Here is a 26852-nt window from a genome sequence, read left to right on the forward strand (position 1 = left end):
AATTTCAGGATCATTTCTAGCCTTGTAACAGTTGCATTTATCATTTTGCAGCATCAAAGAGGGGAAGGATTCCAACTTTGGGACTTACTGGCTCAGGGAATTTTTTTTTTTGGCTGATAGTAACTGGGGACTCTCTTTATATAAACACAAGCAGAAGATAAACAGCACCTAGAAGCTCTTTATTAACTTAATGTGACCTTGGTTTTTTACACTGTTTGGACATAAGCCATTCATAGTGTCACCACAGTTAAGGTTTGAGTATTTTTTCCATTACTCACACTTTGAAGCTCAGTAGAAGTAGACAATAAGTAAAAGAAAATCTAAAAATTGGCCTTTTTAGAAAGCTGTTCTTGGAAAGGTCAGAGAGGTATATTGGAAGGAGTTAGCCAATATCTAGCTATAAATTTCAGTGTGAGGTGGCAAGCTCTGTTTCTCTTCCAAGTCTATCCAAGGCCCCTTCTCCAGCTCTAATTTAGGCAACCTTTCCTTGAATCTACAGGACAGAGATGATACTTCTGGTAATCTTTGATGACCTCATAATACTACATAGAATGACAAAGATACCAGACTGTTCCATGTCAGTGCTTAATTTGATTGAGAGTAATGAACTGCCCAAGTCAAGTGGTCAAGCCAGCTTCCCTTTTGACATGACTACTACATTAGATACTAGATAACATTTCCAAATGTGACCAGCAAATGACTGATTGTGAAGAGGAGGAAGGAGTGATCAGCAAGCATACTTATTCAGGGTTTGTGGGGTTTTTCCTCTTACTACAAAGTAGTCAGAGAACATACAGTATACACCATTTTACTAATCCTACCATTTTCTGCTGCTTCAAGCGCTTCAGTATATCTTGCTGAAGCAGCAACGGAGATCAACCAGCTGAACCATACTTGAAATGGTTCTCCTAGCATCAACACAGCTATTTGTTGGTGCTAGGAGAACCATTGCAAGTAGTTTAAACTTGTATCTACGGACCTATAAACCATTCAATTGGCTCAACAACCAAATCACATCTGCACCACTTGCTAAGGCCTGTTGTAGTTGATTAGACCAAACAAAATCACCCCAAGGAATATTCTCCAATTCATACATTTGTTCTGGTTCCTACTGAGTGATCATACACACAACTCACATATTTATGAGTGATTTAGACCGCAGGTACAAACAACATTATGCACTCATGAACATGGCTCTTTCTAGACTTTTCCTATTTCTTAGCTGAACAACAGATTTTTTAAAGAAGTTATGTGTAATATGGGATTAAAAGGACTGGAATTTCAAGTAAAGCTAGATGGAAAATATTTTCTAATACTATGAAAAGTAGACATACTGAAAATCTCATCTCCAAATTGGAGGAAAAATTTACTTCTGAATGTTGGCCTATGGTTTTCACCTGAGATCAGCTGGACTATTAAGAGTCTGACTTCTTCCTCATTTCACTTTTGAAGGAGGTGAGGTGAGAAAAAAATGGTCTTAGATGCTTTAAATGTAATTTTTTTGAACTCTCAAAAGCCAACAAACCATTTCTTAGAGTTAACATGAAACACCTTTTTATCTCAGTAATGGGAATTCCCCCTCAAAAAAATACACAGAATATGAACTAGGAACTTCAGGTGTTTTCAGCCTAAAGATGATGAACTATCTTCCTCCGAAAAAGTAAGTCTGAAAAAGAGTTTTCAATACTTCTCCTGAAAACTTTCATTCCTGCTGAAAAAAATTCAACTCTGAAAACTTGGGGCCAGCTAGTACACTTCGTATAGCATGATGGTAAAGGATGGTCAATGGGTCACAGTCTCATGGGATTTTTTATGCTTGTATTTTGAAAAGAGGCTCAGCAAAGAATTTGGCTTAGCAAAACAAGACTACGCTTCCTCTCTTCCCTTACTTAGTTTCAGAACAACAGTTTTTGCTTTGAATGATTATTTCAGCTTCCATAACTTTTCTCTAGCAAAAAACTGTAGAGATGTTCCATAGAGATGAGACCAGTGATTTGAAAAGTGTAAGAACATGGATGATGTCCAAGCACCACAGAGAAACAGAACAGCAACTAGGAAAAACACTATAAAAATGCATCAAGCAAAGACAAAGTGAAAAGCATTTCACCTGTCTGAAAATCTGCCAACTTGTCAAAACCCAAAATTTTCTTAGAGAACCCTAAGAAGCTCCTAATTAGCACAAAGACTGAGGAATACTAATTGTTGCTTGGCACAAATGCTTATTAAAAGCACAGGGCATGTTTGTGGGGTTTCTTCCTTCTTTCTCCCAAAATCAAACTCTTAATTTTACAATGTGAATGACATAAAAGGCTACATGAGAGCAAGTGCACAACTTCATATCTACATATTTGTTAAAAGGCTGAAGGGTAGGACACTTAAGCTTGTCTCAAAAGAAAAAAAAAGATTCAGAAGTAAAACATTAAAATGTGTAGTTTAATGCAATGGCACTGTAGACTTGAACAGGAAAGGAGGTAAGAGAGGCTCATTTGAATTAACAGAAACAGACCTAAGAAGGTGTCCAGATGGGAGAGAGTTAATGTGTTTTGCATTTAGCATAATGTTGACAAAACACTATTTTAGTTGTTGTTAATTAGTGCTTTTCTTAAAGATTTTTCAGTTTTGCATACTCTGACAGAAAGCAGGTGCACAAAAAACTTAGAGATAGCATGGCCAGTACAGCTAATCCGAACTAGTCATCAGGTTATCCCATACCACTGTGCTCAGTATGGAAACTGGGGGGAATTGGCAGGGAGAGGCAGATCACTGCTCAGGCATCAGTCAGTGGGTGATGAGCAATTGCACTGGGCATCACTTGGAGTTTTTCTTAGTTCCCCCTCCCCCCCCCCCCCCTTGGATTTTATTTCTCTTTTTTATTACTTTTTTGCACTATCATTATTACTAATATTATTAGTAGTGTATTTGATCTAATTTTAGTTATTATACTGTTCTGATCTAAAACCATGAGATTTACTTCTTTTTTCCAGTTCTCCTCCTCATCCCTTTGGGAGGGGGCGGAGTGAGAGGCTGCATGGTGCTTAGTTGCTGGACAGGATTAAACCACAGCAGAAGGCAAATGACTGAGTGGATTTACAGCATAACTCTACAGAAGACATTAAGTGCTCATCTAGACATCATGGTTTTAACAAGGTCCTCACTATGACTATTCTCCACTCCTCTCAAGAAAAATATTTTTTGTTTAAAGCTGCTTGCCAAATCCATGGCAAAACATCTAACAGAAACCAGAGATGAGATTTAAAGACACTTTAGAAATAGGTGCCAGGGACATACATGTCACTTGAATCAATGTGAGCAATCCAGAAAACTCCTGTTCCCACACCTACAAAGGCTCCAGTTTCATTCTGGACTGTGACACTGCTTATGTGTCTATACATCGGTGGTTCTGTAGGGCTCCCAGATATATGACTGGGTAGGTAATGCTATCTGCTGCCATTCACACAGAAGGCACACAAAGCCACTCAGCAGCTCCCTGAACATCCTGCTTTGTCATATGTGCTTCATACACTCAACCAGCACCGCTGAGTGGCAGATGAACAGCATTAATCAGTCATCCCCAAAATTTAACCAATGGGGTATGCTACTTATCTTTCTTGTAACAAGTTTTGTGAAAAGATCTTCCCAATTTATGACTGTAAGTTCAGAGTTTCAGTATCCACATGAACTGGAGATAACCTGAAACATATTCCCCAATAGTAAAAAAAAAACCCAAACAAACAAAAAAACCCAACCAATCCTAAAAACTGCAGAAAAAGGCTACTGGGAAAGCAGAAAGCACAAAGAAGCATTGCTCATGCTTTCTGTTAAAGCTGGGTTATTAGGTAGGGAATAAACATTAAATTCCTGGACATAAAGGCAACTATAATACCACACATAACATTATTTTTCTGTGATTAGGCTTTGTGATGTGGAGGGTGAGGTCTTGATTTAAGCTCCATGAATTTTATCATCCTCCACAACACATTAGAAAGCGGTTTTCTTTCCTAGGTTTTTCAATGCAAATGAAAATAATCATGGAGCAAAAGAAAAAACAGAAATTAATGTCAGCTGGGTGTATTTCTAATTTCAACCTATGTTCCCCTGAAATAAATCTTAAATTATCTCATGCTGTCACCTAGCCCAGTGTGCAGTTTGATTTCCCCTGCTCCCGGCCTCCGCTAGCACCACCTTTCCCCTACCCAGCACACAAGCATGCATGGGCACACCAACACACATCCCCCACAAACATCTTGGTCACTCTGTGCTAGTTCTAACAACCATGCAACCACATAGTCAGCAAGATAAGTTTGCCGATCCAGCTGAAAAGGGTTTTTTTTTTTTGCTTTCCAGCTGCTTGCAGGATCAGCTGTGCTGCCAGGGCCCCTGTGACAGCGCTGGGCTACTCTGCCCTGCCAGTACCAGCCTAAGGCAAGATGCCTTCAACCAGCTGTGAATCCACACCCTGATACTCCTTCCAAACTGGGGCCTGGGAATGCTGTCACCCAACTTACCTGTTTCAGGGTGGAGGAGAATAATGTAACTGGAAAGGTGTGGCTGATAAAGGTGGTGTTGACTGACAGAAGTACATGCTTTTGCTTCATATATTAGATACATGGCTCTTTTATCTAAATGGCATGGTGTTAGTACTACAGTCTGCACCAGAGCAGTGAGAGGAAATAAAATAATAATAATAATAGAATGTGATGAGTACTACCATTTCAGACACCTAAGGGCATCCAAGGTGTTTGTATAGGCTGCGACATCAGATAGACCCTATGGGAAATGCATACTCCTCCACAGCAGCCACTGGAAGCCAGGTGAGAGATGTGCAATATTCAAATAGGCACCAGGCACATCTGCTGAGGTAACTGACTCTCCACCAGAACCTCATTCTGCTCTAAAGAAATTAGTACATCATTTTTTCCAAATGCCTTAAATGTTACAGGTCTTACTTACTACTAGAATCTTTCCAAAAGAAGTATGTATCATTTATCTCAAGTTGTCAGTGAATATTGGGTTCTGAAAAAGAGGATCTTTTATTTGAAAATGTGCCCTGCAACTGTAGTGCAAAAAGAAATATTAAAGATGGAATAAGATGCATGAAAATGTACTTTAATTACTACATCCTACTATATGATTTTTTAATGTCTTGCCTTCTAAGTACAAATACTTCTGCCAAGGCTTTGGAGTTTTAAGTGATTAAACACAACCTTTAGTTAGACTGCACAGGAATAATCTAGGTGATATATGAAGCACTGATGCCTTCTGCTCCACTCCTTCTCCATTAGTCATACGCTGCCCTCACTCTCTCTGACCTAACACATACCCTTGCTGGATTCTCTGCATCCACTCCAGAATCTAGCACTGTGGCAAGATGGCTCTTCTTCCTTTGTGTGAAGATGCTGCATACCTGTGCAAATAGTGTGTGGAAAATTAAGCAATCTGGAATTAAAGGACAATGAAAGAAGAAAAATTTGTGGAAATAGCTTTCTATTCTCTTCCCAGGTAAAAGATAGGTCAAAAATGCTCAAAAGACAGAATCAATCTGCAGATTAATAACCTGGAAAAAAAAATCTATCAGAAGTTATAATAAAATTTGAATGCAAATACTTGTCCAAATTTCCTTTCAGAACAGAGCAGCAGAGTCATAACAAAAGTTGATCATTTGCTCTGGCTATTGAATTCACTTATATTTTTGCCCTCCTTAGTTAAAAGTATAAGCAGTAACATGGTATGAAATGAAGTGACGAGGCTAACGTGAACAAGAAAAGCAGGAGACAAGTTTTTAGGTGCATTAATTCAGCAGAAGGCTGAAACTGCATCTGACCAGTCCAGGTATCAGATGAAGCTTTCAGTGCCAAAGAGCACCATCCACTCAAAGGATACAAACACCACAGTGCCTAGTCATTCAAAGGGCACAAGCTTTGACACAGAACCTATGCAATTAAGCATCACCCTTGTTACTAAACAAATGCATCTTCATTCTCCAAATGCCCGGATGATTATGAGTAACACATTGGCTGACGTTTTGCCATTTTTGCAGTTAACTAGAGCTATATGTATGCATATTAGGTGAGCTTCCATACACAACCCCCCCACACATCTTATGCTGTTTCTGTGTTCACTGATGTCTCTCACAAGGGTCATCATAGTAACCCATCTGTCTCAATATGTCCCACAGTAGGACAAGTAGATTCCTCAGCACCTTGCAATTCTAGAAAATCTCAAGCAGAAGTTAACACAATGTATATGTAAATCCCCCCAAAGAAGCCACATCAGATCTATGCCCGCCCCACTTTGTTCATGGTATGCTGAGGTCACTAAGGACAAATTAAGGTTCTATTTTTGGACTTGAAAACGTCTGCAGATATAAAGAATGGAAACTAGTGCCTGATGAGCGAGTTCTGAGCACCACGCTTCAGGAAAGCCATGAAGATTTCCAAAGTGGAAGCAAGGAAGAAAACCAAGAACATTTACAAATGCAGAAACTATAACTCAATGTGGCAAGATTTCAGAAATTAGCAATCTTTAATACAAAAAGCAAAGACCAGAGAAGTGATATTGATAGCTTTCAAATGCATGAAAAACTACTGCAAAGAGTTAAACAATATGTCTTTACTAATCATGGATTAAAGTACAAATCAGCAAATGTCAGCAAGTAAGACTTCAGACAATATTCCTATCAGCAAAAATCATGATACAGAGAGTGAGGCACTGAAATTGATTTACCGAAGTTTGTAGACTTATCATCAGAGTTATAAAGGAGAAAACAATAGAAAAGGAAAAAAAAAGATCACATCTGCCATGATCATCACAGAATCTTAAGGGCTCGAAAGGAACTCAAGATCATCTGGTCCAAATCCTCTGTCAGAGCAGGACCACCTAGACTGTGTCATTGATCCTAACAAGCAGGAGAGAAGACAGATGACTTCTCAAAGTCCTTTTGATTGCCTTTTAAGTAAACAGATAGAACAATTATTGTCCTCCAAGGAATCATCTTTTTAGTAGTTTTTTTCCCCAGTTTTCTGTCATCTTTCTTTTCTTCTTATCTTTCCAGGCTTTTAGGTTTTGTGACAGCTGTCACATAAAGAAAGCAGGATTCTTTTTGCAGTACAGCTTAAGGTACATTTCCTATGGGGTCACTAAATTGCTGCCCAAAGCTAGCCTTATATTTAACACGCTGCAATCGGCTAATTGTGGACCTACCAGGTTTATAACACAGACACTTATCAGACACTTTCAGAATTGACTCAGTTTGATTTCTTTTGTTGTAGGCAGAATACATAATGTTTGTTTAATGCTCCTCTGATGGAAATCCTCAAGATTCTGCAGAATACTTCAGATTTTCCAAAATTTAAGTTATTTACAGGAAATGTTGACTATTTTATTTGTTGAAGATGAACGTCATTTATAAATCACTAGAAAATAAATTTAGTTCCTAAAGCACATTTAAATATCCATACAATACACATACACACTAATTTTGGCACAGTTTTAAACCATCTTTGAGCACTGATTTCAAGGCAGAGAAGTCAAAATTGCTTAACTAGTCAGTGTGGATAGACAATATCATGCCAATATCATGCCATATCATGCTGTCCGTCCCCCAGTCCCTTCAGAGCCAGACTGATAGACATATAGAACTAGAAGGTGGCCAACAGGGCTCTTGCATCAGCTGATGGAGCAACCAAAGTCCACAACCAGTAGCTGAGAAGTCCACAACCAGAAGCCATTCAGAAGCTAAATGGCTTCTCATCCAGAGGCCTCAGGATGGCAAAACAGGTCCAGAAACAACTATGTCCTCGAAAATCTGAGGCAAACCACAGAGGTTTACACAGACCAGAACATCTGTACTGTCCTCATGACAGCAAACACCCAAATTCCTCTATTGGTAACACCCGTAATTAACAGGTGTGGAATAGTTTGTCAACATCTGTCATCATAAAGCTATGGTATTTGTCCTACAAGCACAGCGATACCTTGTGAAGATAGTCACCCTCCAACACTCCTGACTTCATATGGCACAACAAATAAATAAATTAAATTGTCCTCAAACGGAAATTGAGTACAGACTGGAAAAGAATTCCAGTTTCCCATCTGCCTCCTTTACCCTCCCAAAATTTTTATAAGTTCTGAAACTTAATTTACTTACCATTGCTAATTCTCTAAAACTGGTGTACAAAGTATGAGCATCAACTCAACATTTTCCCTGTAAGGAACTGTTCCTTATCTTTAGTCTAGCATTTCAAAGAAGTGAGGTGATATTGCAGTGTATCATTTCCTAAAAGCCAGGAAAGAGTCATTCACCTAAGAGCAACTTAAAACACCAATATTGGTTATTTGTTTACTGTTATTTATTCTTATTATTTACTGTTATTTAGTAACTATTATAAAATTCCTCTTAGTACTGTTATTCCTGAGAGAAGCCAGTTGCTTGGTATGTTTTTTAAACCAATGCAATGTTTATACACTCTTGTAACCCAACACAAGGCAATGATCAAGTGGACATACATATGTTTAGATACTAATACAAAGTATTAGATACCACTCGTTGCCATGGGATTGAAATAAAAGGAAAGTTTAATACAAGACAGAATTCTGAAACAGATTAGTACAGCACAGGATGAGAAGAAGTTGTAAGGCTCCATGAACTAGGCCGTATTGCAATGTTTTCCTTTACCAAGACCCACATACCTTTCCACTGTGTCCAGTAAGGTCAGGGAAAACCAAATATGAAAGGAGGGAGGATTCTCTGAAAATATTTTTTTTTAACTACTTCATAGATCTATCTAACAAATATTGACTTCATGAAAGTGAAAAAAAAAAAATACTAAAGGGAAAAAAGTAATTTTACTCTATGGCAATATCCAGTCAATTTGTATTCATGTAACCTACTGATATTTCACACAGTTCAGGTGTGCAAAAAAAAGTACTGCCATCAAAAATATTTAATCAGTTTGAAATAATCAGCAAATGCTTAAAGGTAAATTATTGTGACAGTTGCCAGATTGAAAAACACCAAAACACATACCAAAACATGTTTACAGAAAGTCATTTAGAATAATAGATTAACAACATTTATGTTCTTGTAATATCTTTTAATTTCAATACAAATTATTTTTCTTCTCTACTCAGAGTCATGCTGCTTCTTCAGTCATTTTGGATATCTGAAATTATATTTTACTTTTAATTAATTAAACTTCATCTGGCTATAAATGAAAAAAAAGGAACAGGGATGAGAAAACTCCACAAATGTCTGTCTTCTGCCTAGTACAACATAAATCTTGTTCAGTTAGTCCTCATCTAGACAACAGGAGCCCTTGTCTTCACAAGAGCACCGAAGAACTGATCAGGTTCTATAAACTATGGCTAAAAAGGTATTCTCTAAATATCTGTTAAGGCTGAACAATTTCTCTCTTTTTAAAGATGTCCAGGCCAGAAAAATTCTGTAAGCCAATGGTAACCATAACTTTTCTGCTTTTTCTTACTTTTGCTATTTAGCAGAGCTGTCCAGCAGCCTCCCATGGGACATCGAAGAATGGTTCAGTCACCCATGACGTGCCTTCCTAAGAAGTCTGAGCCTACAATAATTAAATATAAACATGTCATAGCTACTTAGCTCCTAATGTTACCTTTTTTCACAACCTTAGGTATCAGGATCTAGTAAGAACTTAATGGAAGAGCACTGTGGACAAAATATTGAAGAGGGAGAAAGATCTGTAATACAACTTCTTCTGGTGGGAAAATGCAAAGAAATAAGGACTTTTTAATAGCATGACTAACACATATTTCAAAGTAAGTAATATGAAAATGTAATTGGAATCACCCTGTACCACATTGATTTACATTCCCGGCTTGAATCAAATTAAGATCTGACCAAGGTTCAATTCACAGATACCAGACCATCTGAAGTCATTAGGTTCAGTTTCAACAATGGTAACAAATTATTGTTTTTCTGAAGCTAATGGTAACTTTCCCACAATGTGTGCATTAATTGTAGGCTTCATAACACAAGTGTCTTGTTTGGTACAGTTTCCTGGCTGGAAGGACCTAGTTACTGCCAGTTGGCCGTACCAGGCAAATCATTTAAGCTGAGAAGGGCTGATCCTAATCTCCCCTCATGCAATGCTAATACAGTATCAATGAAGAATTCAGTATCTGTGTTGTTTTGCATGCACAGCTCCCAATTGAACTTTGGACTTGTAAAATTGGTTATTATACAGGACTTTCTCATCTTGAATTAAAATCATGTTCAGTGATCCTCAAAAGCATCTGGGAAATTGCAACTGCCTCTTAAAGGCTCACCAGTTCTAACTGCAACATTCTGGCTACTGGCACCAGGGGCCTTCCCCTATGTTAGGGTTTGACAGTAAAGGGGAAGGGATAAAATGTGTCTAGCTGTACTTTGGATCTAATTACATCTTCTTATAGCTCTGAGGATTTTATCGCCTTTAGCTCCAGAGTGTAATTTAACCTACGCATTCAACCCTTATAGTGACCCTCCTCAGCATTCAGTTGTACCTTTTTTCTTACAGAAGGAAAAAATCTCAGCAGATGCATCTAAATATGGGAGCATTAAGAAGCATTTTTTCAGCATTTCTTAATCTTTCTTCCACCTTTTTTCCCCAGCACTTCTGTGGGAGCCTCCACTCATGAAAGGCAGGCCTTTGGAAACATTTCTTCACTATTATCTGAAGTTTAGTAATTCCCCACCTCAGCACACTGATTGATGGGTACCATAAGCCACACTCCTCTGACAGCACAAAGAATACAAGTGTCTGCCTCACCTATTGGAATTCCTGATGTCGGTCATCTAATATTTATGTTCTTCAATGGTCATTATGGTGATGCCTCTCCTGAATTACTTAGGTTGTTCAGTTTCAGGATTTTCACTTTTGTAACACTGCAACTCAGTTCACAGAGCACTTTAGGGTTTTTTGAAAATCCACCTAGGCAGGTTACCACAAAAGAGTTTACCTTATCTATTACTCTGCTGCCTCTCTGCCACGCTTATCAGGTTCACACTGTCAGCTTCATCTACTTTCACAGCTTCAGGTACTGAGGGAGGACCCTGAAAAATTCTTAAGTATTTGTAATGCTGAGAGGAAAGTCTAAGCACTGTAGGATAGAGGTTTAAGGTGAGTTGTCCAACATGAAACAAAAAGTTTGTGGCTCCATGCTCCCAAAACTAGTAATCTAGACATGGTTATTTGTAGTATTCATTTGACCTGCATAATAGGTTGGTCTTCCACTTAGTGAAAATAGGTGGAAGGAAAGAAGACAAAGGCTACTTTTACCCTCCACGTATCTAACCATATCTGCCAAAGGGGCCAGATATATTTAGATTCTGAAGTTACTCAGATACCACACTGAAATATCTAGATTAAAAGCAAAATGCTTCTTTCATTTATTTATTTATGTGTCAAGGTTTTATTGCAAGTCATATATATATACATGCAAAATTGTGCTAACAGGCATATTTTAAGTAAAGGAAAAGTTGATATGAGAAGGCAACTCAGTGTGGCAATGTCCCAGTGGTTCTTGATCCGTGAATTTTTTTTAGTGGGGCAAAATAACACAATCCTGTGAATAAAAGCAATGAAATGAAAAATGGTTACATACTTGGCCTTTCTCTTTTCACAGGCTTAGTATGGAGAGCAGTCCAATTAACAAGAGTAAGCAAAAGATACCAATGTACAACCCTCTTCTTCACAAACATCAGTGATGGCTGTCTTAAAAGCAGATTCAGAAGTATGACAACATTTCTCCTCCCTTTTGCCTTGCACATTCCTTCTGCAAGGCCTTTAACTACAACTTTGTATCAGGGAAACAGTTGCATGCCCCAAAATGATTTGGAGAGAGACTGCTGTCTCAACATTGTATGAAGATGACTAAATAGTGGCAAAGTAAATCATCCCTAAAAGATAAATTAACAGTGAATAAGTAATTTTATCTGACAAAAGTTAACATGCAATGAATACGTGCAAAGGTTACACAGCATAAAATCTACTAGCAGTTAGATGTGAGTTCTCTCTACAGAAGAAACAAAGAAAGCCTTTGGAAGAATTGATCCCATTTGACTTCTTGATGAAAAGCCTTAACAACAGCAAGTCGTATGTCTAAACTCCTGGAAGAAGATTATGTCTTAAGAGATAGTTGCTTTACAGACAAATATCTTACAGTAAAGATTAATTTTGTGAGTATTTCTTAGGAAATGTGTTAAATTTCCACTTAAAAATATTTTTTAAAGAAACTCAAACAGAGAATGGGAGGAGTAGAGCTTATAAGGAACAAAAAAAAAAAAATCATCCTAGAGTTGCTTAAAAAACCAAAAACACTTGCTGACCTCCCCTTACTCTGAAGCTATGAACAGTTAGGAATTTAACTTGCAGTTAAAGCTGACAAACCACTGAGGAGCTTAACTCATTTTTTTCACTTGTGTCACTATTTGCTTCTGGTTTGGTTTTTTTTTTTCAGTAACATAAAAGCAATAACGTGTTCAGATTTTCCTCTTGAATATACTTAGCAATGTCACACATATTTCTAGCACAGCATGATATCTGTCCTCTGCAAAAACATAACTTATGATGTTTAAAACATTCTGTTTAATTAAAAGAAATTAAGAGTCCTCCTAAAATGTATAGCAGTCGTATATTCTGAAATCCAGGCTGTTAGTATACATCCCTTAAGTCTTCCCAACTTCTTGAATAAATAGATCCTCTGAGGTTTCTCAGATAGGATATATTTTAGATTACTTAGGCTATCCAAAGAATCCTTTTGCTGCTCTGTGCGATTAGAGCTCAAAGTGCATTTATCCTGCTATAAATAAGGTGACTCTTCAAGAATGAAGTTCAGAAGTGTTAATGTCAAGTCTTTAGTGGATATATCTTTGATAGGGTTACTCCATATTTCAAAGTACCTAGGCCAGTTTAATTCAAATTTGAAAGTAATTCTGACCTTTATAAGTGAGAAAAAATGATGGAATTATTCCAGAATTAAATTAGATAACTTTTATCACAAAATCTAAGTATTTACATAGCTGTTTTGATATCATTTAAACATGATGTTAACTCACAACTATACCCAACACCATACAGAGTAAAAAATATAACTGAAATGTCCCAAAACAATCTATGTATGGAATAATTCAGTTCAGCAGAAGCAAATCTTCTCTACTTTATAGTACTTGGGTTTAGATAGCTGCTTCAAAAGTGAAAAGTGCCAAGGGCAATTAGCTCTTATTGTCTCATTCTTTTACTACAATAAAAGCATATTTTACAGCTATGGATGACTTCGTGTAAGCCATAAACAAAAGCTTTGGAAGTCTCAGATTAGAAATGTTAAATAAAGATAGTAGAGCAATACACAATGGGTAGGAATTCTTCTTACATAGGAGGCATGGTTTACAGTCCTGTTTTTTTAAAGTATAAAAGTATCTTTATATTGTCTTGAAGTAATATGCTGTTCCACTTCTCTGTGCAAGAATTAATCCAGTGTGTGCAAATCTGCATTAGAATTCACTCCCTTATGTGAATTCAGAAAATCAGAACATCAATTTTTTTTTGCATCTACACATATGCTACCTCATACTATTTTTATTTGCCTACATACACATACATCAGACCATAATAAGCACCTTAAAAGCATTCAATGACAGTAACAGTTCTACAGCTCATAAAGTGACCCATAAGGTTCTGTTAAAACAGTAACAGTATTACACAAGCACAGAGTCACAGAATGGGTTGGGTTGAAAGGGACAGAATTAAGTGACAACATAGTAGCCAGAAGCAGAGCCAAGTACAGGATGATACTTTGTAAACATTTAGACCTATGTCTAGCTAAAGAGATGCCACTGGCATAGGCACAGGCAGCATAACAAAGCAGGAATACTCATTGGAACATTGACATTTTTAAAAGATTATTAGATTCTGCCACCTCAAATAAATTGGTCATGTGCTGAAAGCAAAAGGCCATCACAGAAGCTTTAGGAATTTTTTACAATTACCAAGAAGATAGTACTTATGGAAAAGCAAAACTGAAGCAAAAAATTCTACCAGCACTGCTATCTAACTGCTATATACGCTAGCAGTTTGTCTCATGCATCTAATTCAAAAGTTATAGTGCATTTGATGCTCAAATTAGGATATCAGCCTCAATCATGGTAAAATAAGCCAGTTTTTAAATGTTTTTAAAAGGGGAAAAAAAAAAAAAACCTTGGGGAACAAAAATCTAATTTGGCACACTTCATAACCAAAGTATCTTAAATTACAGTTCACTGTTATTGAGAAACTGTGCTGGTTTTGGCTGGGGTAGTTAATTTTCTTCATAGTAGCTAGTATAAGGCTATGTTTTGTATCTGTGCTCAAAACAGTGTTGACAATACAAATATTTTTTTCATAATCTCTGAGCTGTGCTTATACAGCGTTGAGGCCTTTTCTGCTCCTAACACCATCCCACCAGCCAGTGGGCTGGTGATGCACAAGGAACTGGGAGGGGACACAGGTGGGACAGCTGACCTCAACTGACCAAAGGGATACGCCATACCAGGTGATGTTACATTCAGAATATAAAGCTAGGGGATGAAGAAAGAAGAAGGGGCATTTAGAATTATGGCATTTGTATTCCCCAGTCATGATGAAGCGCTGCTTTCCTGAGGATGGCTGAACACCTGCCTGTTGACAGGTGTTCAGTGGGGAATGTGTTCCTTGGTTTGCCTTGCTTGCATACATGGTTTTTGCTTTACCTATTAAAGTCTTTATCTCAACTCATAAGTTTTCTCATTTTTACTCTTCTGATTCTCTCCCACATAACGAGAGTGAGTGCCTGTGTGATGCTTAGCTGCTGGCTGAGGTTAAACCGCAACAGAACTAAGCCTCTCCTTAATTAATATAAATCTAACCATGCATATTCTAATATGGCAGTAAAAACAAATTAATTTTGTGTCATCCTGTAAATAGTCAAGAGAAATCTAAATACATGATAAATACAATGACAAATACATTTCAATATTCTCAACAAATTCACCTACATTTCAGCATTGGGGGGAGAAAAGCCAAGAAGCACAACATTAGCATCTCAGGCTTCCTGTATTTTACACACTTAGAAAAAGTAACCGCTTAAGTCAATCATGTTCAACTGCTATTCAGTTATTTATATAAGTAAATGAAGCTGGCGTCCAAGTGGCGAGATGAACTGGCAACTTCCTACAGCCTTGAGTTACAATTTGTATATAATGGAGCAAACTGCAAGCACTCTGATTGTGGCCCATCTACGTGGATGAAGCTAAGCAGAAGATTTCAAATAGGCAATATTCTGTTTTAATTAATAATAAAGCAAGATAGATATTTCTTCAATCTGCAGGTAAAGTTGCCCAGGACAGATTTGAAGAACAACTTGGCTCGCCACAACCCAAAGCCTGGACTGCCAGTGGAGTTAGTCACACAACAGTCTACCTTGAGATGGTAAATCCTTTATTTGGACTTCTCACCTATGTATTTGCATTGGTGCAAATTGCACTCTCTAGTTTAAATGGACCACCTAAAACCAAAGTAAAAATTCCCATGGTTGCTGGCAGTATCAGAGACTTCACAACACTCTGGACTATACTATGGTTGTGGTTACAAGAAAGAGGCATGGATCATAATGAGATGGTAAGTGTCTAGAAAAGGTCATTTCCAGTGGTTCTACAGACCCCTAAAGATCATCTGGGTGGCAGAAGAATACAGGAGAAATAAGATTGTTTCTCTTCAGCGTAAGTGTGTTGAACAGGATGAAAAAGATTTCTTCAGACTTGAGTATTCTGAAGCAGATTAGCGGGGCACATTCACATCTCACATGAACAGGAGAAGAAACTAGTATTTTGAAATGACTTCATGGATACATGGATTCCATACAAAGAGTAAGCCTTGCTTTTTAGGCTCTAAGAAATTTCAAAGCTGAAATTAACTAAGTTCCATAACCACCTGTTTATCAAAAAATGATATTAACATACATAGCGTGAACAGCTCACAGCAGTATCTTCCATAACCAGTAGTGACTTCATCCTGCAGTTTCTACTAATTACTAATGCATGATCAGAATAGTTCACTGTCCTTTTCCAGTACTCAGAAGAACATAATGAGCAGCCACTCACTTTTGCAAGTTATCTGCCATTTTGGATGTGATGAAAACACAATTATGTATCACATCTGGATTATGTATTCTCCCCTAGTCTTGATATTATTTTTTTAAAATCCTGTATGCATTTCATAGTAAAATTACTTTGTTCTTTTTACTGATTTGTAAGCAGCATTTGTGTCTATGTAAAAATGACCTCTTAATATGTACTTAGGAATGGAGTCATCCCTCTGGCCTTTTCTTTGTCCAGAATTCACTTTCTAGTTGAAACACTGGCCAAGGCACAAATAAACATTAGTAAATATGAGACTGGATTGCTGTTGCTTCTCAACAATAGAGTCCGCCAATACCCGACACAGATTCAGAGATGTTGCTGGTTTTGCCTCTTCCAGAGTAACTTTTCCAAGGAGCTACACCCTCATCTAACTTGCTCAGATTCTGAAAATCACTGTTTATTACTGTGGCTGTAATAGTTGACCTAACCAGAAGTGCCAGGAATCAAACCGCAGACTTTGGAAAGCAACTGTATCCATAAGCTGCACACTCCTTTGTTTTGAGAGTCTGTGATATCAGAGTCCCAATCCTAAGCCACATGAGATGGCTCTGCATAGATAATAGTTCAGATTCCACAAATCACATCCATATTGTTAAGTGTTTCAATGTCTGGCATAGTTTTAAATGGACAACAAATCTGTTTGTCTGATGAAGTCTGAACTGCTAAATAAATAGCGATAAATTTCCTAATACTACTGGGCAGAGTGTTCCTGCAAGTACAACGTGTTTTTATCAGTTTCCCACTGAGCTAGCGTCGACTTTCAAATTTTCTTTAATCTTATTATAGTAAACATAGTACAGCTCTCTGGCAAACAAGAGTAACATTCTTCCTGTAATACCATATCCTGCTTTTACAGAAACCTTAGAGATGTCCAGAAAAGAACTAGGCTCAACTTGGAATGACACCATGTATTTGTTTCCAAAGAAATTTAAGTTTTGTAAAAGGTTAGATTTTACACTGAAAAAAAACAAGACTATGTTTATAAAGAGAAGACTGGCAATTTCAGACAGGTACTCAAAATAGCATTTGCATGTATCATACTTTTAAAGCCAGCTATTGAAACATCAACATGAAAATATTTTGTATTTGGAAGCAGTCTACCTGAATAGAAGGATAAAACAACTGACATTTTGGTTGTAGAAATCAGAAAATTGTAGACTGTAGCTTGTGAAGGAGCTTTTCCAGTGCTGTTTCAAGAAGAAAGAACATCAAGTGCAGACGACTTTAAAAAAAAAAAAAGCAGATAAAGAAAACCAATGGGATTTATTATGTTACAATTTGTATTTAAAGCTTCTCGTCATTTGAGAGGAATTTATGGTAGACAAAGGTGGGATTTATCTTACAGTTAAAAAAAACCAAAACCAAAACCAAACCAAAACGAACAACCTAGATTGAGCTGTTGAATAACTCTGTGTAAGTGACTGAAGGAACTTTGGAAACTTAAAGCAAGAGAGTTTCAGATGACAGAAACTAGCTCGGTTTCCAACTCAGTACATTTGTCTTGCTTACTTCAGACTTCCTATAGAAAAAGGTTCATTATATACAACAAAAAATACCATACAGTGGTGCTACTATCACATAACTTCTGAGATTCAATAAAATAATGAATTTTTGTAATATTGAGTTTATTTGACATTTGAATCTTTGGCTTCAAATACCCTTAAAAAGTCACGAGTTCTGGACTATAACTTTACTTAAGGCTCATCTTCAGTAAGGAATATGTATATTAAAGAGGCAGATCAACCATCTTTCCTTGCCTAAACAGAATCCAAAGTACTTTTAAGTTTTTTGCTTTTTAGAATATTCACTCTTAGAATATCTCAACAAAAGCTGTGTTCACAAAGGGATCAGGCAAAGTTTCCGTGTGCTCCATTAGTGACAAATATAGACCAAAGTCAACAAATATAAACCCATTGTGTGTAGTAATCTGAAAGGTGCCAGCCAGAGAACAAATTAAATTGAAATAAAAGTGATAGGCATCTCTCTCTATTAGGAGACTTTACTGGATGCATTCATTAAGTCATGCAACATGTTCACATATTCCCTGTCTACTTTGCTCGTCAACCCCTTCTTGTTCCTTGCAAAGGACACTGAACTCCAAATTATGTTGACAGAACAGGAACTGACAAATGATAGACGGATCATAACAAAAAACATGCCTAGAGCAAGGATGTCTGACATCTGAGAGCTGGGATGTTTTCATTTTGGATGGAAGCTCTGATCCACTATTTACACCCCTATCCCAAGCTCTTCCACATATGACAACTTTCCAGATGTTATCTGTATGGAGACTGGCCAGATTTATGGGCAGGATCCCACTTAACTCTAAGCCAAACTAGCATTTTGGCCTCAGTGGATATGAGATTAGGGCTGAGGTTTGTACTAGCAAAAAACTTGCAGTTTCATGCCAGAAATGGTTGTGCAGAATTTTTGCAATGTTGTTTATTTTTTTATTAGCACTACTGTAGAATACCAGGCTATTTGGCATTATCATGATAGCACTTAAGCTGAGTGATAGGACAGACTAGACATGTCTGGAAGACACGACAAAACTGTTACACAAATGAAGAAGGGCAGATAGTTTACTTGTAGCACCAGCTCAATACAATATTCCAACTCTAGCAAGTGTTTTTACAGGACAAAGTCAATGATGGATTCTACATGAGGTATACAAATGCTTTTCTCAAGTTTTAAGAGAAATAAAAATTCAAGACATTTTAAAGATTTATAGTTGTTAAATGCAGAGTCTGATGTTGTATTTGAGCACTGCCCATCAGACTCAATAAAAACTGATTCCAAAATGAAATTTGGAAGGTAAATCATATATTTTCCTTTCCCAGTGTAATTCTCCCATTTCCTTAACACAAAACAGAAGAAATGAAATCTTTATAAGATTTTCTATATTTAAATGTATCACATTTTTAATTTTTTCTTAGTTTCACTACAAATTATGATTTCTTAAAATACTGACTTCCCAAAAAACAAAGACTATAAAGCTATCTGCAATGAGAGATAAATTTACCTTTTTCTTTATAGAAAGAAGCTCGTAGTAAAGACAGTAGCATGCATATTTCTATATGCAACATACATTTACAGTAGAATTCTGTATGGCAGTGTAGCCTCTACAAAAAACTGACCTTAGTAAAACCTTAGTTTTATGACTAATCTAAAGTATGCCACTATAACTCCTACTATATAGACAGCAATAACAGAAACAAATAAGTCTCATAAATAAGTATAATTATACCCAGAAGAAAAAAAAAATGTGAAAAGTAAATGCTGTAAGATGACTTTTTGACAAAGATAGGTTAAATGGAGTTGCCATGACTGTATCATAGCTGATATTGAAAGATAGGTTAGTTTTAACATCCCGGAGGAAGACAGATTCTCATGGTCTTTTTCTCTTGCCAAATCAGGCTTCAAAAATCTTACTTAAAAAACAATAATAAATGGCTTAATACACTGAGAACAAGAAATACCACAGTTTCAAGTGATATATCCATAACCTACACAACTCATGTTAAAATCTACACTTCATCTCACAATGCAGCTATGCATTGGAATGAGGTTTGGAGTAGACAACCTTTAGCAATAGAAATAAAGCAATCTGAGAAGGAAATGCTCTCTTGTTTTTCAGCTTCTGTTTTTCCAATTAGCAAAACACTTTCTGTGATCTAAAATCAGTCTTGGAGCAGCCACAGTGCTCCAGACAAAGAAGGAACATATCATTCCTGGTGTACACATGCAACCCTATGATTTCCATCACGATCCCGTGAAAATGTGTGTAAAACTGAAGTATGCAGCAAGCCAAATTTTTGCAGCAATGAGGACCAATGTTAGTGAGTGAGAAGGATTTGATACCTAATTGCTCACAATTATATATTTTCTACTTAGAAACGTTTTCATAAAAAAGATAAACATTCATAATTAACAGAATCTTTTCTCTGTTTAAAGTAGTTTTCCCCAAGGAAGCAAACTAAAGAAAAATATGAAACTGTAAAAAGACAGCCAAATCCCTAAGCAACAGAGAATGCAAAAGTTTTCCACTTTAGAGTGAAAACTGTAGGAAACAAAGCGTTTAAATATGCTTTAATCAGAAGGTTCAAGTTTTAAGTGGATGTTTCCAAACATCTCTCTGGGAATCATACATATCCACATACCTGCAGCAACTGGACCTCAAGGACCAGTGCATGTTTCCCTTCATCTGCTGGGACCCTGAAACTGCCACCAAAGGCAGCCCCTTCTCCAGCGCGGTGTATCTGGTGCCTTGTGGGAAATGTAGTCAGCCACAATGCTGCATCCAGGAAACATGGCACAGCATTTCTAAATGCCAATTTTGCCTTTCACATCAACATTTTTCATGACTCCCAAATGCAACAAGGAACAGCTTTGTGAACCTTTATATGCACAAGGGCTACCATCAGTGAGAGGAAAACAACCATGAGGAAACACCAGTTGTCCTTTCCTATGTGCAACAGCTGTGTTCACATTCAGCAGATAAGCACAAGGCTGCACTTTCCAAAGTCTGTTACCACATGCCAGACCATAAAAAAGAATAAAATTAGCTATCTTCATGTAGAACTGAAGAGATCTCAATGTATGTATGTACAAGTAGGGCAGCTGAGGTTTGCTGCAGGCTTGTGCTGTCCGATTGATCCAGCAGTTTCTTGGTAACACACGTGTAGGCACCGGTGCAAGAAGCAGGGACTAGCACACACCCTGGGAAAGGTAGTGTCAGCTTCAAACAGCATGTTGCATCAATACTAGCCTGCTTCAAATGGACCAGGTCTAGAAGCCAGCACAGTCTAACAGCAACAGATATCCAGAGCAACATTTAAGCTCCGAAAACATTTAAATGTACGTTTTTACTTCAGGCTGCCTCCGATCTGCTCCCACAGACTAAATTTTCAGCAATGACTCAAGCACATCTTCTGGTTTAGATACATCCTAAAGGAATCCAGCTGGCCCACCATGAGCTATATGGAGAGTGACAGCAAGTGGGAACAACTGGAAGACTGGCATCAAAGTTACACTCCTGGCACAAACCACAACACCAATACAAAAGTATAACCACACTGATGAGCATTTGTGGAACACCTTTTTGTGCAGATCCTGAAGAGACATCAGTAAATCTGCACATTGACTTGAATTGCTCAATTCTTTCTCAGTGACTAGCACTTCTTGTTGATATAATTCTACCTCAAGCATTAGAAACTGGTAAATTCCAATTTACCACTTTCTGATGCTTGAGTTAGGATTATTTAAATGTGATTTTAAGAGTACAGAATTGAATAAACTATATAAAATTGAGCAACTGGAATTTACTAGCTACCAAATTTATCAAGCAAAACCACATCAGGAAGAAATTATTTATTACAAAAGGGGATGATCCGGACCTACATAATTTACACTTTAATAAACATTGACAAGTGGTGACTGAAACCAAGTATTTTTTCAATTTATTGATAACTAGATTGATAAAGTTGGCAATTCAGATATTAGTTTCTACCCTCACCTAACCCTACGGAAAGAAACAAAAATCTCCAGAGCTTAATTTTTCAGCCTCTTATACCTTTGTTCTATTACACATTGAAAGTCTTGGTTCATGACAGCACAGTCTATTTGAAAGATAAACAAAAAGTAAAATAGGTCAGCTAAAACAAACAGCTCAAAATCTAGGGTTAACAGCATTTATTTTTGTGGTACCCTTTTAAGGATCTTAATGATGCTTTTCACTGACACATCTTTCACATACTTATCATGCTGCAACCTTGGAAGGCTGAGCAAACCTTGCTTCTACCATCCGCATCTCCCCCCCAAAAGAGCTCTGAACCAATAGTGGGCTGCAAAAGAGGTAAGAAGACCAAATTCTACCTGATAGGCTTCTCACTCATCCTACAACAGAGATGTAGCAAATTGCTCTGCTCTCTTCAATTGCACAGTAATCATGCACAAATGTCTAGAATTTAGGACTTCACTGAATGTCTTGGATGATGGCAGTTCATGAGGGCCATACAAAAAAAGTGAGAGAGGTCCCTTGCTTGGAGTCTGAATACCGAGACAGAATTCTCATGTCCTGGCTTTCGGTAATAAGCAGATTGTTGTTCCTTTACTTAAATTATTTTCTCAGTGTGTTATTTTAAAATTTTAGAGTATTCTTCTTTAACTTTTGGAAGGAAATGAGGAAAGGCCAGCCTGAGAACTATGCACCAAGTTTAGCAAGTGAAACATCTGCATTAATATATATCAGGCATTCTAAGACAGTACTTCAGGAAGTGTGTACTTTGTGGAGTTCAAGCAACAAGATAATTGCCTAAGGAACACATCATCTGTGTTATATTTGCACTGGTAAGAAGACAAGACTAACATGATGTTGATTTCTCCCCAGTTTAGCAAGAAACAGCCTTGAAGCAGTCTGATAACCAGCCTGCTAATTGGGGCTCTGCATAGACATGGCTTGATCCTGCACCTGCTGCTCTGTTACTCTTGGGAGGCCTGTGGGATTCTTAACCCGAATTTTTTCATTAGGGAATCTGTTGCAGCCGTTTGTCATGCTGAAGTTCACCTGAGTCATCATGCATTCATTCGGTTTATTTCTCCTCTTTCAGAGAAAAAGAAATAATAATAATAAAAAAGTTTCATTTGGATGTTAATTTTGTCCCCTAAAATCCACCAAAAGTTATATAACCACTTTCACAATAGCATGCGAGAAATAAGTGCTGTTCAGCCAAATGCTGCTGCAATTTTTTTATAAGACCTGTGACTCCAATTCTGCAAGACCTGTGAAAGTGCAAATATTTCCTTAGCTTTAGCAGAAAGTCAAGCAGGGACTCCCTGAGAGACAGACATGGGTTTTTATTATTATAATCCCCATTTGCAAGAGAGAAAAAAAAAAGGTATCCAAATAGTGTATGTATACACTTATATATATTTCCACCTCATGACTATTCACTTTTGGAGCTGACCCCTTGCGGGGTTTCATAAACACAAACCATCATTAACCGCAGGCAAAGAAAGACACGTACAGAGTGGCACAGGTTTCAGGCACGAGATGGGGTGGGTTTTCTCTGTTTTGAGAGTTGCTTGGGGTTTTTGTTTTTATTTGGGAGGGAGCGTGGAGACGTCATGCGCGACGTTTCGAACCCGAAAGGATTTGGCCGTCTAGGTAACTTCCGAGGGCTGTGGGAGCAGAGCATCGAGTCCCAGACGCTGCCGGGAGCCGGCTCCCGTTCATTTTCTTACGTGCTCCTCGGAAACGCCCGGCGGGCGGCAGTGCGGACGCGGTAACGCGCTGCTCCCCGCGCAGACCGGAGAGCCCGCCGCGAGGGCTGCAGCGAGGCAGTGGTGGGGCTGCGGCGCGGTGCGCGAGGCTGTGGCGGGGCTGCGGAGAGGCTGCGGCAGGGCTGCGGCGCGGGGCTGCGGTGGGGCTGCGGTGAGGCCGGGGCGCGGGGCTGTAGCGGGTGGAGGCGCAGCGGGGCGGCCCCGCGCTGTCACCGCCACCGCGCCTGCGGGCCCCGCGCGCCTCCCGCCGCCCGCCCGGCGAGCCGCACCAGCGTCCGGCCGAGGGGCGGTCAGTGCAAGAGGGCAGGGGAGGAGGAGGAAGAGAAGCGGTGCCGGAGCAGGACGGCGGGCTTCCCCCGGCCGCCTCATACCTACCTGCACGGAGGTGGGGAAAGGTCTGCAACACGCTCCTTCCTGCCAGCTATAGATCCCAAGGGGCGATGAAATGGAGTGGCGGCCGTCGCCCGCTTCTGCTGCCAGTGGTGCGACGCTCTGGCCGGTTGCAGATGCCCATAGGCGCTCAGTGGCGGAGAGCGGTGCGTGGAGAGAGAGAGGCGGTTTTGCCGGGTCCCGGCGGCGGAGGGGAGCTCGGCACTGGCTCCGCGCAGCCACTGCCCGAGAAAAGGATCAAGCCCCAGCTTTCGATTGGCTCCGGTGGCCGAACAGCTCACACCAAGCCTGCCCGCCCGCTGCCTCCCCGCCCGCCGCCCCTCCGCCGCCCCTCCGCCGCCCCACACGCTCAGTTGGCCCGCGGCTCCGCTCCTCCCTGCCAGCCGCCAGCCTCGCAACCTGGCGAGCAGATATAACCCCTTTTCTTTTGCTCTCCCCCTCCCCCTCAGACATCCTTTTCCCCAATACGACGTCCAGTCCCCAGCCTTTTGTTTGTGCAGGGACATTCTCACCCTGGAACTGACAAAACATACTTCTTACCTTTGCGTCTTCCTCCTTGGAATTGCAACTTTTAAGCATTCATGACGTTTTGTGTCACGCTCAATATTCAGACACGTTTGTTCTCTGAACTTTAAAAAAAAAATCCCTAACTGGTAAAATTAAAAGCATGCAGCACCTGATTACCTGAGGGCTAAATCTGAGGTAGGACAAAGCATTCTTTGCCTGAGTTTAGTTTGCTTTTCTTACACTGTTTGGGTTCCTAGCCCTTTCTTGGTTGACTACACATCAAATCATGGCTTGCACAGAAAATAAAACTAGGATGCTAAGTCTCCTCTTCCCGAATCTAGGGTTACTCAGTCACCGTGGCTGCAATTGTCATTCGTTGGTGCATCTTTGATCATAGAATCTCAAGGGTTGGAAGGGACTTCGGAAGATCATCTAGTGCAACCCCCCTGCCAGAGCAGGACTTCCTAGGAACTCAGGTCATGTAGGAACTCATCCAGGTGGGTTTTGAATGTCTCCAGAGACAACAACCCATCTGGGCAGCCTGTGATGCTGATGTTCTTTTTGCTCGGGGTGATATGTGGCCTGTGGAAAATTATTCTCTCTCCTGCAGACACGTTGCAGGCTTAAGTCAAAGCTTTGACCTGTCTTCTGGACAAAATGACAGTCCTTTGGTTTCAGTATGACCTTCTGTTTAAACCAGAATACAGTTGAACCAGATAAATGGGCCCTTTGGGTTTTCTCAGCAGAGGAAGATGTTGTAATATTTCCAGTAAACATGTTGGCAAAATTGCTTATTAAAATTAGGGAGAACAAAATGGTCACTTAAAACAGATACACTCTTAATTAATTCAATGACCTGCATTTAACTGATGCTGTTATATTAAGTAGCATCTATGCCTGTTGGTACTTCATGTGCCATTAAAAGTCAGCATTTATCCAAATTTCAGCATTTCAAACAGAGAATGGAGTGGCAGAGATACTTTTGCCCAACAGCGGTATGTACATTTTAAAATAGTAAGCTCCATAACATTATTAACCGATTCTGCATTTCAATATTTTTTTCCCCTAACAAAAATTTTCATTCTCTAGAAAGCACACATACTTTTCACTCTTTGGGGCATACAGAACTAGTGTAAAATGTTTTTGGTTGTTTTTTTCAGGCAAAAGTCAGAAAAATAAATATAGAAATATTGAGAAATATATAAACCCAAACATATTTAGAAATATCTATATTTGGAGTACAATCCACCCCCCATTTTAAAAGCTTTATTAGCAAAAACATTCCTCAGTGAGTTCAGTGGAGCTACACTTTTGAAACATGAGAGTAACTAAAAAGTCTTGCTTATTTTTCATTATATATATTTACTTCACATATTGCGTATTCATTTCTCCCAGGGAGAAGTGAAATTGCTAGTTTTGAGGCCAAGCCACATTTCCAGCCATGGCCCAACAGCCACAGCAATCACCCTGACATCTCTGCAGCAGGCATATTTTGTCCTGCACACTCCTGATCCAAATGGCTGGCTGATTGTCGTTCAGGATTTCCTAAATCAGAATGTGACGCCTTTGTTCACCCTAACATTTTCCTAGGAAGAATGCTTGTTCTAGATTTATGCTCCATTTTCAAGCCCTTTTTTCAGCCTCCCATCTTACCCTCTTGACTGACAGTTATGCCAGAGGAAAGCATATGGCCCATCAGCTGACTGGTAGTTGAAGAAAACATCATGGCAGGCCATGATGTTTTCTTTCCATCTACTAGTTTTCTGCCATATCATCTCTACACAAATTTTATCTACTACTTCATGCTATTTTGGGGAAAATCTCTGAACTCACTACAGAAGTTTTCTACAGAAGTAGTAAATTCTTTGTGCTCCTCCTTACAACCCAAGAACTTTCTGTGGTCCAAATGACTTGGGACTTCATAAGACTTTGTACTTCCAGAGCTGTTGCTTCCCATTAGCCATTCACAGCATTGTGTTTATTTCCTTCTGTGTTAGTTTGGATTCCTTTACAGCACTGATTAGGTTTCCTTCTAGTCTTGTTCAATTAATAGCTTTTAACTTGTCTGTTTTATTTATGTCTGCTTAAGTGCTTATTTAATCTTTTCTTATAACTGTAATGACCTTCCACAGGTTACTATAATCCTAGAAGGTATGTGGGGAATTTAAAGATTTAAAAGTCATTTGCCTTCATAAATGATTTTAATTTTCTCATTACATGCCTTATTTTTAAAACAGGAATGTTGCATTTTCTGTTTGGTGAATGTTTGTTGTTCACACGTATTCCTTCCATATACCTAGTAGTAAGGCTAACTGAGACATTTTGGATTCAAAACAACTTTTTTTTTTTTTTTTACAGCTTGATTAATGAGCACTGCAAAGAGTGTTTGTCATGGTTTGGCCCAGCTAGCACAGAAGCACCATGACAGTCTCTCGCTCGGTGCCCCCATTCACCCCCACCCTCATTAGGATGGCAGAGGCCCCAGCGAAATGGGAGGAAAAAGATAACC

At 38.8% G+C, this 26852-nt stretch overlaps 1 protein-coding gene across 1 annotated transcript in view; it reads right to left on the reverse strand.

Annotated features, from left to right (window-relative positions):
• GREM2 (gremlin 2, DAN family BMP antagonist) overlaps positions 1 to 24058 on the reverse strand; it is a 40269-nt gene extending 16211 nt beyond the window's left edge. Inside the window, exon 1 of the mRNA XM_061989881.1 lies at positions 23822 to 24058. The gene's annotated coding sequence lies outside the window, so the exon portion shown is untranslated. The remainder of the gene's footprint in view (positions 1 to 23821) is intronic.
• Positions 24059 to 26852: the final 2794 nt, after the last annotated feature.

The sequence above is a fragment of the Colius striatus genome, chromosome 2, assembly GCF_028858725.1.
Source record: "Colius striatus isolate bColStr4 chromosome 2, bColStr4.1.hap1, whole genome shotgun sequence".
Classification (NCBI taxonomy): Eukaryota; Metazoa; Chordata; class Aves; order Coliiformes; family Coliidae; genus Colius; species Colius striatus.